The 13097-nt window shown below is 37.7% G+C and overlaps 1 protein-coding gene across 1 annotated transcript in view; it reads left to right on the top strand.

The window, feature by feature from the left end:
• Positions 1 to 3532: 3532 nt before the first annotated feature.
• The window catches only part of LOC143378483 (solute carrier organic anion transporter family member 1A2), a 73076-nt gene continuing 63511 nt past the window's right edge, over positions 3533 to 13097 (top strand). Inside the window, exon 1 of the mRNA XM_076830258.1 lies at positions 3533 to 3763. The gene's annotated coding sequence lies outside the window, so the exon portion shown is untranslated. The remainder of the gene's footprint in view (positions 3764 to 13097) is intronic.

Raw genomic sequence — 13097 nt, 5'->3', positions numbered from 1 at the left:
GGGAGAGAGGGAGAGAGGGAGAGAAGGAGAGGGGGAGAGAGGGAGAGAGGGAGAGGGGGAGAGAGGGAGAGAGGGAGAGAGGGAGAGAGGGGGAGAGGGGGAGAGGGGGAGAGGGCGAGAGGGAGAGAGGGAGAGAGGGAGAGAGGGAGGGAGGGAGAGAGGGAGAGAGGGAGAGAAGGAGAGGGGGAGAGAGGGAGAGAGGGAGAGAGGGAGAGAGGGGGAGAGGGAGAGAGGGAGAGAGGGAGAGAGGGAGAGAGGGAGAGAGGGAAAGAGGGAGAGAGGAAGAGAGGGAGAGAGGGAGAGAGGGAGAGAGGGAGAGAGGGAGAGAGGGAGAGAGGGAGAGAGGGAGAGAGGGAGAGAGGGAGAGAGGGAGAGAGGGCAACGAGAAGTGAGCGAAGGCGGAGAGATGCGAGCGAGGGCGGAGAGTTGAGAGCGAGGGCGGATAGATACGAGCGAGAGCGGATAGATGTAAGCGACGGCGGCGAGATGCCAGCGAGGGCGGCGAGAAGCGTGCGAGAGCGGCGAGATGAGAGTGAAGATGGCGAGATGTGACGGAAGGTGGCGGGATGTGCAAAAGTGTAAATAGTGTAAATAGTGTAAATAGTGTAAATAGTGTAAATAGTGTAAATAGTGTAAATAGTGTAAATAGTGTAAATAGTGTAAATAGTGTAAATAGTGTAAATAGTGTAAATAGTGTAAATAGTGTAAATAGTGTAAATAGTGTAAATAGTGTAAATAGTGTAAATAGTGTAAATAGTGTAAATAGTGTAAATAGTGTAAATAGTGTAAATAGTGTAAATAGTGTAAATAGTGTAAATAGTGTAAATAGTGTAAATAGTGTAAATAGTGTAAATAGTATAAATAGTATAAATAGTGTAAATAGTGTAAATAGTGTAAATAGTGTAAATAGTGTAAATAGTATAGTATAGTGTAAATAAATAATGAGGAGGGATAAGTGTAAGGAGTAGGTTTAAGTGGAGTTAAGGGTAAAGCAGAAACGGATGTTCTTGTAACTCCAAGGGGAACAATAAAGATACATACATAGATACATACTTAGTTATTATTCGGTGTAATATAATAACGCACTCGCATTTCTGTTTAAATAATACTTCGTGCATATTATTATGTTTGTGTATTATTTTTAATACACTTAGTATTTATCATGTCGAAAATATCAACGGAGTGTTCGAGAGCTTGTCGTGAGCGAAAACGTGCGCAACGTCCAGATGGTTTGCCTCCCCCCCCCCCCCCCAAGGGAATCATATGACGATAACTGGTAAGACCGCAGATTGTCGCAGCTAATTTCAATCAGACTTTTTTCTGCGACCTTTAAACTTTACTTTAAAAAAAATCGAAATTTGATCTCGCTTAATAGGTGCACGACTATTATTCGCTCAAAGAAAGAAAATCATATATAGATCTTGTTATTGTCATCTACCATAGTTGCACAAAAATTTCATAGGTATAGCAATTAATATAAATATGAATTTCGAGCATATTAGATAATACCAACATTGACAGATTATCTTGTTACATCGACAATAAATCGTAAAATAATTTTCAGTTTTACCCGAAACAATCGTTTTTCTAAACGCTATTAAGTTTGAAGTTGTACATCTCTTAGAAAATTGCAGAATAAAAATGGATTTTAACGGAAAAACATGCTCTGACATTACATAAATGAACCACACTACATAAATTCTTAAAATAAAAAAGAAATGTACGTTTGGCCATGATTTCGATGAAACTCGCAACTGTATGACGCTATATTTCTTAGATATTTAAATAAATTACAATCAAATATATTCATTTCATACTTTAGTTATTATAGGCCAATTGCCTCTTTTTTAGAATATGAATCTATGGAAACTTCGCAATAATAAAGCAAAATATTCAATAAATTATTTATATTCATTGAGAATTACTTCACAAACCTAACATATTTCTTACCCGGTATATGCAGATTTTGCATAAGTAAGTTTCACTTTTGTAGTGTGTAGTGTAAAATACACGGTCTTTTTTATGTTTGTCCGCGCATACCTCAGCGTATGGATCGATCTTGATGATCGTTTTTACCCACGACGGAACGGTGAAGGTATATGCGTTTAGGGTCAGAGGTTGTATGTTGTGCCCGCCATGGTGGTGTCTGTTACCATTTTTCCCAAAACTATTGGACCGATCTTCATGCGGTTTTTGCATTAGTTAGGTATCGTTTGCCGGCGGGATCATAGACATATTTTATGGCATTTCGCCGGCAGGCGGCGCTGCAGAGAATAACAATAAAAAAATTGAACTACAAGGCTATATATTCTAAGGAAATTAAATCTTGCTAAGCCGTTCCAACTCTTGTACTGCTACAATATTGTGTAGCCTATTAAACACAGTCCTGTAAAAAAAGGAAAATGAAAAATAAAATTTAAAAATTAAAAAAACCCACGACGATGTAAGCAAAACTTAACAATAAAAAATAAAACACAGTGCTCTAAAAAGAGTGAAATAATAAATAATTATATTTGGATAATGTGTTTACATTAGAACTTTTCATAATATATTTTTATCGATTTATAATTAATTAAGAGTCGTCGTGCGTGACCTCAAGTTTAGGTAAGGGTACTAGGTAAGATTGTTGGGTAAGGCGGTAGGTCACGCACGACGGCTGTTAATTAATTATAAATCGGTAAAAATATATCATGAAAAGTTCTAGTGTAAACACATTATCCAAATATTATTTTTTATTATTTCACTCTTCTTAGAGCATTATGTTTTATTTTTTATTGTTAAGTTTTGCTTACATCTTCGTGTTATGTTTTAAAATGTTTAATTTAATTTTTTTTATTCGAAGAAAGCGATACCCCGGTCGTCCCATCCTACACTGCATCAATATTGGTCCAATACTTTGCCAGTACTGGTTAATAATAACGAATTTGAGACATCCTCTATATCTTCCATTTCTAGCAAACGTTTTTTTTTACGAGCAGCTCCCTTTGTAGGCATGCCCATTTTTTAAAAAAATGTAGTTATATAGCTTAAATAATTAATGAGTACAAAATGAAAAAATATAAAAAGAAATTAAAACCGTCTTCAATAAATAAAAATGTTCTAAAATGTAAACAATACTTTTTTTCCTTATTTGATCTACGACTCTCAATTTGTTTCATTCGGCGCCAGAATTACACAGTGCACATGATGAGGCGCCGACATAAACAAATTGAGAGTCGTAGATTAAATAAGGAAAAATATTATTTTTCACATTTTAGCTTTTTTTATTTTTCTGCAGTCGGTTTTAATTTTAGATCAACTAATAGAACTGATGTTCATCGTGTCACTCTATTTTTAGATGCATACTGGTTGTCGGTTACTTGGGAATCGATGTAAGTACGTAACATAAATATTTTTCCCGTCTTACTCAAGGTACGCATATATGTATTACTGCGACTCCTATTGTAGCACATGCGTACATACATTACCACCAACTTTATCGGAAGATATCTGTGCGGCATATCTGTAATATGATAACGCATGAGTTCGTCGATTAAAAGTGCCGCACCTCTGTCTTCATGCTAGTCGAGCTGGTGCCTCTAGGCTCGTTTTCGTGAAACGATAGAAAGTGTTAAATTAACAGTGCTAAAAGAATTCGCTCTTGTTTATTGCAACCGCGTGTAGTTGAATATCCTTTTTCATGACTGCATTAATACGAACACTAGAGTGTTTAGTGGTACACGTGAGCAAGAGATAGTTCAAGTTGGATCGACTTTTCTGAAAAGTAAGCTGACAGAATATGGTTAAACAGCTAATTGGTTTCTGTTATAAACAGCTATCTTGAAGCACAGTGACGAGTGAATTAATGGGGACTGTAACATAAGAAGCTTTAGTGATTCTTTAGTACAAGTAGAGTAGGTACAGATCTATGTACACATAATCGAAATTCTGAGAAACTTCGGTGAGACGTCATCGTATGATTCACGGTGACACATTAATCATTACACGTGTGTAATACATAGGTACCACTTGTGCGTTTACTACTAATACAGTGAATTAAGTATTGCATTCGGTATAAATTCAACACCACAAATTTACAAATATTGGCATTGCGAATAAATTGGATTACACTAATTTTTGCTTGTAAAAATAGTGGGTATTTGATATTTTATTACACAGATATGTGAAAACGAGTAATACTTCTGTCGAACTGTCTCTAAGTTTTTAATTTCATTTCTGTAGATTAAGAACTTTCCCTTTGAAAGTTATACAAGTCGATAAAGAGTAAGCTTATGTCTTTTGAATTTCAACAAGATTTTTTATTGTTATTTGGATTTTTCTTGTGATATGAAATATTTATAAGTGGAAAAAGTATAGGATTGTTGAGGTTGAAGAAGGTTTTCCATTAAGCGTTTCAATCTTATGCTGACCCTTAGGCCTTTATTTGAAAAGTATTATACGATCGGATTATAGGATAGGATAGAACTACAGAATGTATTTCCTGACTGTATTTACTTACTCGTGTTGCAAAAAGTACAGAATTTTTTTACATAATTATCTCATCTATGTATTTGTGCATTTATTAGCTGCTTCCTGCAAACATGTTGGGAAAAATAGTTCTCCATAGTTGCAAGAAGCTGTTACAGATATCGATTTCAATGTGGCAAGTGAGATAGACAAACACCTGTTGAGATCAGTATATTTTTTAAATCATGGCAACTAGGTTAAAGAAAACCGTTCTGGAAAGAAACGCGCTTAATATTTAGGGTAAACTTGTAGCTTGTGTAGGCACAGTATGTATGTCTTACGTATGCACGTGCTATTCCTGTATTGCTTATCTCTCTCATTCTCTCCCCCTCTCTCTCTCTCTCTCTCTCTCTCTCTTTCTCTCTTTCTCTCTCCCCCTCTCTATCTCTCGGACGTAACAATATTGTATACAGGGTGTCCCAGAAATGTCGGAGTTCCTTGAAAGGGGTGACTCAGGGTGTGATTTGAAACAACTTTTTCCTTAGCGAAAATATTGTCCGAAGCTTCCTTAACAAGATATTAACAACAAAACCCGGCCAATCAGAGCGTGAGCCTTCCGCTCCAGCAACCGCGGTAGCGTTGGCTACGCGGTAGGCGGCTGCGCTTGTACTACGAAGGTACGAACAAGCAAGTCGGCATGCATCGAAGGAAACCGCGCAAAATAATAAATGAAAAATACGTAGCATACAAAATCGAACTTGTCGTCATCTTTTGGTTGTCATTTCAAGTGAATAAGGAATAAAGGATAAATCGAGGAAAATCATGTCAAATGTAAAAAGACGAATACACAGTTTTTTTTAAAGCAACATCGAAAATAATAATTGTTTGAAGTAAGAGGATAAGGAATACCCAAATTTCCTTTTGTGAATATCGTGCAGACGAAAATGTAATGTAACAGGGAATGAACGAAAAGGGATCGTAGTACGTTATTGTGATACAAATCCGTAATTCAACAAAGGCCAACACTGTTGCTGATAACGAATAAGTCTGTTTAAAAACCTCTAAGAAATATTTAGGTACGGAAATTTTGAGAATTATCGCCGGAAATAAGCCATAGCCTGCGTTAAATTTAAAAATTAATAGTCACCAATAAAGTAACAAAAAATCACCCTTGTCGGAAATTCACCTGCAGCTTGAAAATCTGTGTCACTGGGTCACTGAACCAATCTTGGTCATCGATGGACGAGCCCAGTGCACAGCTGGTCACAGGTATACGGCACCATCCAAAGTTAAGAGTCGCAACGTCAATTGCGTCCGGGTTACTGTATCGAATATTCACTTCACTGCACGGCTACTAAAACGGATCACAATTTATTTTTCCTGGAACGTGTTGTTCCAACGTTATAAAAATTGGTGAAAATGAATTTTCACGTGGCATTCGGAGCCGTAGGTATTCCCGCGCAAATTCTCGCGCAGCATCACTTGCGTCCCCGTTGTTCGGGGGGTACACCCAGAACATCGCGTAATACTCTTGAGCAGAGAACATTTCTGCGTCGTGATTTCTAGCTGACTGACAAGATTGTTTCCAAGCAACTTTATTTACCCCCAAGTAGTTTCTCTCGTTCCATTATGCGTTAACAGCAGGATAACTGGCCTTAGGTAAAAATAAGCCAGCACAATTTCGAAACACACGTGCTTTGTAGAAGCGCAACCAACGGAAATATCATGCACTTTTACAAAAGGCCGCGTTCCGTCCTTTTACTGCCAATGTACCCATTGCTTCGAGATAGGCAACAGGCACCACGTGTTTCGATTCGAAAAGGTCCAAAGAGAAGAGAAACAGTAAGTCTTCGAGTTGCTATAAAGAAGAAAATCTTGTTGCCTGTTTCCCTTTTCCGATACCCTGAGTTCACGTCTGCTACGGGGCGGAATCAGCTAAACCATAAATTACCCAAAACTGTAGGAAACGGTTCTATACCGCCGACTAGCGGGACAATACGGACATAAACCGCGACCCTAGCGAAATGTTCACGGCCATCAGCCAGATGAATTTTTGGCTGCTTCAATGGTTCGTTCGTTGCACTTCTGCAAAGCACGTGTGTTTCGAAAATGTGGTGGCTTCTTTTTACCTACGGCCGGTTATCTTAGTGGAAATTAACACAGCGGCCAACTCAAGAACTACTCTGAAATGTGTCGAAATACTTAAATATGTGTGCGTGTTTGTATACGTGTGACTTGTTTAGAGTGAGAGTTTAACATAGAGGGCGGGCTTTCGCTAAGCTATGATTTGGCTCGGTTTGTCAACGACTCACGCCGGATTTCTTTCTGAAAACCTATTTCGGGGATCAGGAGCCTATATGGCCCTGAAATATGGCACTTCTTGAGAGCTTATACAAGCTATAAATTAGAAGATGAAATTGATTGTTAGTATTTTTCGTGAAGTGGAACGTTTAATTAATATTTTCACATGTCGTACACGGAAAAATATTAAAAATTGACGCTGCTACTGACATTCCCGCAAGTTTCTGCACTTCGCGCGTGTCTAAATGGACGGTGCCCATCCTACACCACGTAAAATTCATTGAAAATAATGAATTTAAACGTTTTTGTAAAATTTATATTCGTAGTCTTTTGGACCCGAGGCCCTTAAATCCCTACGTGTCGTTACAAATTGATTGGCTCTGTCCTTATTAACTACTGAAAATTAACTATTTAAATATTATAAAAAAAAACATCTACGATGTAAATACACGAGCGTAGGTAGCGCTTACGTTAAGATCTGGGTACACATATCAGTTTCGTGTCAGTCATGGGTGTCCGGAGAGGGGTGCAAAAGGGGCAGTTGTCCCCCCTGACTTTTGAGGAAAAAATCACCTATTTTTAAGAATTGTCTCTATTAAGTTTATACTAAAAAAGTGAATAATTCGAAATTTAGAATTCTAAAATTCTGAAAGTGAATAATACTAAATCCGACAATTTCGGATTTAAAATTTTAATTAAATTGGCAAAACAAAATGAGTTCAAAAAAGCAAGCGGGCTACTCGTTTTTTCATTACTATAATTTTCACCACCGTCACTTCAAAGTTACCCCACCCCGTGGAAAAAAGTCTACAGGCGCCCGGGGTGTCAGTTCACGTAGAATTCAAGTACTCTTCATTACTTTCCTCAATTACTTTACTCCAAGTACTTTCTATTACATTCATTAAAAATAATCAGAATTATATCATGTTTGGTGTTATTTTTATCAGAAAAACACTAGTAATCCATTAGTGATACGTCTATGATAGAAATTGACATAGTCATTACTGAATGGCCTATTTGTCCTTATGCCACTAGTCTAGCGTTTATGACCTCCGAGCCGCGTCGTTCGAAAGCTTTTACCTAAGAACCCATCAGGGTCGTAAAAAAAGGTACGCGTTACCGTTCAACCGATTTCAAGAGAAAGACCAAAATATCGTGGCCATCCAATTTTAACTTTCTGAATATGAATACAGATCCGACACTGAAGGAATCCGATCGCGTCCGAGTTTTGCCGAGCCGATCTGAAATCAAATTGCCCGCTCATGGCAGCTGTGCTTGCAGCCCGAAACGAGTCTCAGGATCCCGAAAACTTCGGGTATCCGCACACCCCTGGCTGTCAGCGTCCGCTGGACAGCGGTGAGCCCCGAGCTTCGAAATTTTCGGATGGTCTCTTTCAAATGAACGTGGCAAAGAGCTATTGGGAATTTCCCGGCCCAGGTAAGCGAGCCGCGCGCTCCGCTTTTATGATCGGTTTACCACTCACACCCCAGATCACTGTAATGAGGTTTGCAAACAATGTCGACTGGTCTCGTATCCGTCTCAATTTCAAAATTTTCAGCTAAGACAGGATTGACCGCGGCGCTATACCCCTGTACGGAAAGATTATTCGCCACCAGCGTGTAAAAGTCACAATACTGGCGCATCGTTCCAAAAAATGAAAAATCATAATTCAAGCCGACTTCAAAAAAATATGAAATGCGCTAAAAAGTAAAAAGTAATTTTGTTCCTTATTTAATCTACGACACTTAATTTTTTTATATCGGCGCCTCATCATTTGCACTGTGTAAATCTGGCGCCGACTTAAAAAAATTGAGTGTCGTATATTAAATTTTGATTTCAAATAATTTTTTGCCCATCATGGTAATTTTGAGGTACATATAACTTGCAGCGACAAAGTTTTTCCTTAATATACAAGGAAGATTTTCACCAATTTTCACACTGATTAATAAATAATTGTAGAAGATATGACGATATATATAAATCCCTTCGCGCCGCCAACAGTCAACAGCCGCGTATAATGCGCTTTTTAGCAGTTTTATCACTCGCGTTGACAGTTGGCGCCGTGCGAGAAATATATATATCATCATATCTTCTACAATTATTTATTAATCAGTTTGAAAATTGGTGAAAATCTTCCTTGCATATTAAGGAAAAACTTTGTCGCTGCAAGTTATATGTACCTCAAAATTGCCTCGCTACTTTTTAACGGCGAACGTTGAAAAACATGGGTTATGTCCAGTATTACTTTTTAATTAAATATTATTACATTTTTTAACATAAGGGTTTTGTGCATACATTTTGCGGCTCCGCTAGAGTTTTCTGAGTTTTATGTTTCAAGTCTCATAATGATCCGTTAATATTTACTCAAGTTATCGCAATTTATGTTTAAAGAAATAATGATTTTGGTAGAAGAAATTTTGTTCGTTTATAATTTTTGTCTCGAATACTAATAATTCGATAAAAATACTGTAAATAGAAAAAATGTATGCCGTGTCGAGCTTTACAACACTATATTTTTAAAATCCAGTTTAACAAAATATAATTTTCCAATCTTTCTTAGCGTTTGGACAATAATTTTTCCCATTTTCGAGCGTTAGTCCCCTTATTGTATCCGAGCCCTCAATTGTTCTAATAGCTATGGAGGAGAATGAATTCCTTTTTAAAAAAATATGTATCGAATATTTTTGGCTACTCTACAGACTTGCAAAATTTCAGCAAAATCGGTGTGTACGGGTTCGATATGTTCCTTTTAAATAATATAGTACAGTAGAAGGATATTATTATTATTATTATTTTTATTATTATATGTCTGTATTGTATCGTATAGACCATCATTAATGTATGCGGAAACACATGATACATGGGTGGGGTTCAGCAACAGGTCCTCTTAAAAAACATTAAAGTCCTGTTTTTACAAATTACGTTATTGCAAGGGAATGAAATTTGTTTTGCGTTAAATAAACCGCAATAGGACAGCAAGGTTAAAATACGAATGTGATATCGTTTTACTTTCTTCTTCCGTTCTCTTCCGTTGAACGGAATATGTTCATAAGACGATTTTTAAATTATTACTCTAACAGAAACATTTGTAAATCGCGGGCTTTGACTCTCAAAACATAACCTAGTTTTACTCGTGCTTAATTCTAGTTCCTACCACGTGTAGCGTTACAATCTGTTTTGAGACTTAACCGGTAACGTTGCATGCGACACTAAAATGGTAAGGGGGTCCTAGGACCCCCCAAACCGGCGACACAAAAATACATTGCTTGATAGGTCTATTCTATACCTCGTCTGTGGTATTACGCGATGTTTTGGGTTTATGCCCAGAACGGAGCCGCAACTACTGCTGTACGAGTATTTGCGCGGTTGTACCCACGGCTCCGAACGCCTAGTGAAAAGTCATTTCCACCAATTTTTATAACGTAGGAAAAACACGTTCCATGAAAAATAAATTAAGTGATCAGTGTTAGTAGTCGTGCAGTGAAGTGAACATTCGATATATTAATCCGAACGCACTTGACGTTGCGATCCTTTACTTTGTGTGGTGTCGTATGTAACTGCGATCAGCTGAGCACTGGGCGCTACCTTACCATGAATCTTTTTGTCCATCGATGACCAGGATCGGTACAGGGACCTAGTGACACAGGTTTTCGAAAAGGAAGGAAAGGAAGGAAAGGAATGTCCGAAAGGATGAGTTTTATTTAATTTATTGGTGATTATTAGGTGTAGAAATAAATTCTTTCCGATTTTAGGGTACAATAACAGTTTGATTTAAAAAATATGAAAACAATTCAATCATCGAAATAATTTCCATTATTGTTAATTACCTTTTGCCATTTTTCTGGCAGCTTACGAATACCACCGCGATAGAAATTCAGTAGATTTGTACTGATTATGTAAATCCAGTCGAAAAGAATTTATTCGTACACCTAATATTATTTGTTAAATTTAGTTCTGTTGGCCGTTATTAAACTACGGATTTATACATCAATAATGAATTACGATCAATTACCTTTTCGTTTCTGCGTTATTTGGAAACAAAATTTATGTATTTCTGGTGCTCTCACTTCAAATAAATATTATTTAAGATTCTGCTTTTAAAAAAAAACTGTATAACGCGGTTTTCTTCGATGCATTCTGACTTCCTTGTTTGTACGTTCGTAGTACAAGCGCAGCCGCCTACCGCATAGCCAATAGGGACCTTTACACGGACGTCCTGCGCGCGGTCCGGTGCGCCACGCGTCGCGCGGCACGCAAAAGTACGTGATTTTTTTTTTTTTTTTTTTATAATATTTATTCAAGAAAAAATTACAATGAGTAAATATCACATCGTTCACTGTAGTGAATAGTCTACCGCTTATACATATGTCCGCTAGATTGCCAAATCGCTTCGGCGACGCTCACAACCTACTAATACTAAGTTTTCGTGGGATACTTATAATATGTTTCCTATATTAAGCGCTTTCCCGAATGAGACGGGAGACAAGTAACAACCTCAGGTACTAAGTTCCGGAAAAGAAGGCTAGACATCTGTCTAAAAAAAACCGGGACGGAATTTTTTTTTTTTTTGCCTCACTCATGGGCTGTGGATAATATTCACATTCATACCAATATACACGCACACATTCATACTCCTTATATTTACTATGTACATATTTACATATTTACAACGTTGTAGAGAAACAATAAGGAATGGTTTGCAAAATATAGAGATCCGTAACATCCATTTCGCTCTCGCGTGGATCCTCTAGCGGATCCGGTCTTAATCCTAGTATAATCATCACAGAGGAATATCATCCCCCAGCCACCAATATTTGTTTATATTCCGCTGGTACCTATTCTCGGTATCCACTTTGGGCAGTGTCATTTTAAAAACTTTCTCAACCTCCGTATTTAAACAGTCTATATTTTGGTTGTAGGTGATACGCTTATCGGAGGACTTTCTGTTTAAATGGTATATTGAGGGAATATTATTTTTGTCCATGATTCTGCCCGTTTTATCTAGGAACATGAAAGCTTCAGGGGGGAGGTGGCCTGATAGGATGGCATTCTTGTAGTACTCATCGTTTGGGTATATAGCTTCACTGATGAGATCGTTGTTGCGGATATTCGGGATGTTTGCAAAGTAGTCCCTTATTAGCTTTATAATGTGGCTATCGATCCTGGGAATCTTAGCCGCATCGTAGAGCTTTTTACTATTTTCGAACCATTTGTAGTTGGTTTTTTCGTTTCTATATACCCCCGTGCAAGCCCTTATACATTTTCTTTCAAATTTCCGTATTTTCTCCATTACATGAGGGCCCACGTTGTACCAGATGGGACAGCCATATGTGAGGATCGGTCTAACCAGAAGCATATAGCAAATAATTTTGATCCTATTGTTTAGATATTTGGAGTAAAATATTCTACTGTGTATGATGAAAGATTTTCGGGCTTTATCGAGTTGGATGTCTAGGTGTCTATTAAGAAGCATGCGTTCATCTAGGTTTAGTCCAAGGTATTTAACAGTTTTTTGGTGCGGTATTGTTATATTGTTTATCTTAATATTAAATGTTTTATAGGTTCTGCGGAATGCTTTGGATTTATTTGCAAGTTTTTCCCTAAATAAAATTGTTTCAGACTTTTGAGGGTTTATTTTTAATTTCCAAGTAAAATAATAATCATTGATTTTATCTATTGTGATTTGCATTCTTTCCTGTAATTTAGATACATTTGTCCCTGTAATATATACTATTAAGTCGTCAGCAAAAAACAGTGTATGTATGTCACTTGATTCAGCTATTCCAAACAGATTTGGTAGTTCCGCGTTGTAAAAGTTGAAGAGTGTTGGGGCGGTAACCGTTCCCTGTTGCATACCGTCAGTCAGCTCATATATAAGACCAGAACTCGACTTGCCCCCTGTTGTATAAAATTTTTTGTTGCGTAGCATACTGGTTATTATTTTTAAAAGGTGTGGGGGGCATCCCTTTTTAGAAAGTTTATAGACAAGGCCTTTTATCCAAACCGTGTCGAAAGCCTTCTCTAAGTCTATAAGACATGCTGCTACACTTTCCTTCTTTGCCAGGGCATAGTGAATGTCTGAAGTTAGTTTGTTTAGAGCATGTACTGTGCTTAGCTTGGCAAAAGTACGTGAACGCCGGGGCGCGACGGTCCTTCGTGCACGCCAGAAGGTTATACACTCGGCACTACTTAGAGACAGCGGGTTCGGCCTCATATTTCTACGTCGACTCTATCCACATGTTTTTTTCCACGATCCACCGCAGTGGTGTATTGTGTACTACCTGTTGGATGTATGTTATCGATTTTCGAAACGATTTGCAAGACTCGATCGCGATATAAGTTCGCGAAAA

Source organism: Andrena cerasifolii, chromosome 2 (assembly GCF_050908995.1).
Source record: "Andrena cerasifolii isolate SP2316 chromosome 2, iyAndCera1_principal, whole genome shotgun sequence".
NCBI classification, from domain to species: domain Eukaryota; kingdom Metazoa; phylum Arthropoda; class Insecta; order Hymenoptera; family Andrenidae; genus Andrena; species Andrena cerasifolii.
Note: the sequence above shows the minus strand (reverse complement) of the source record. Positions and strands in the feature narration are given on the sequence as shown.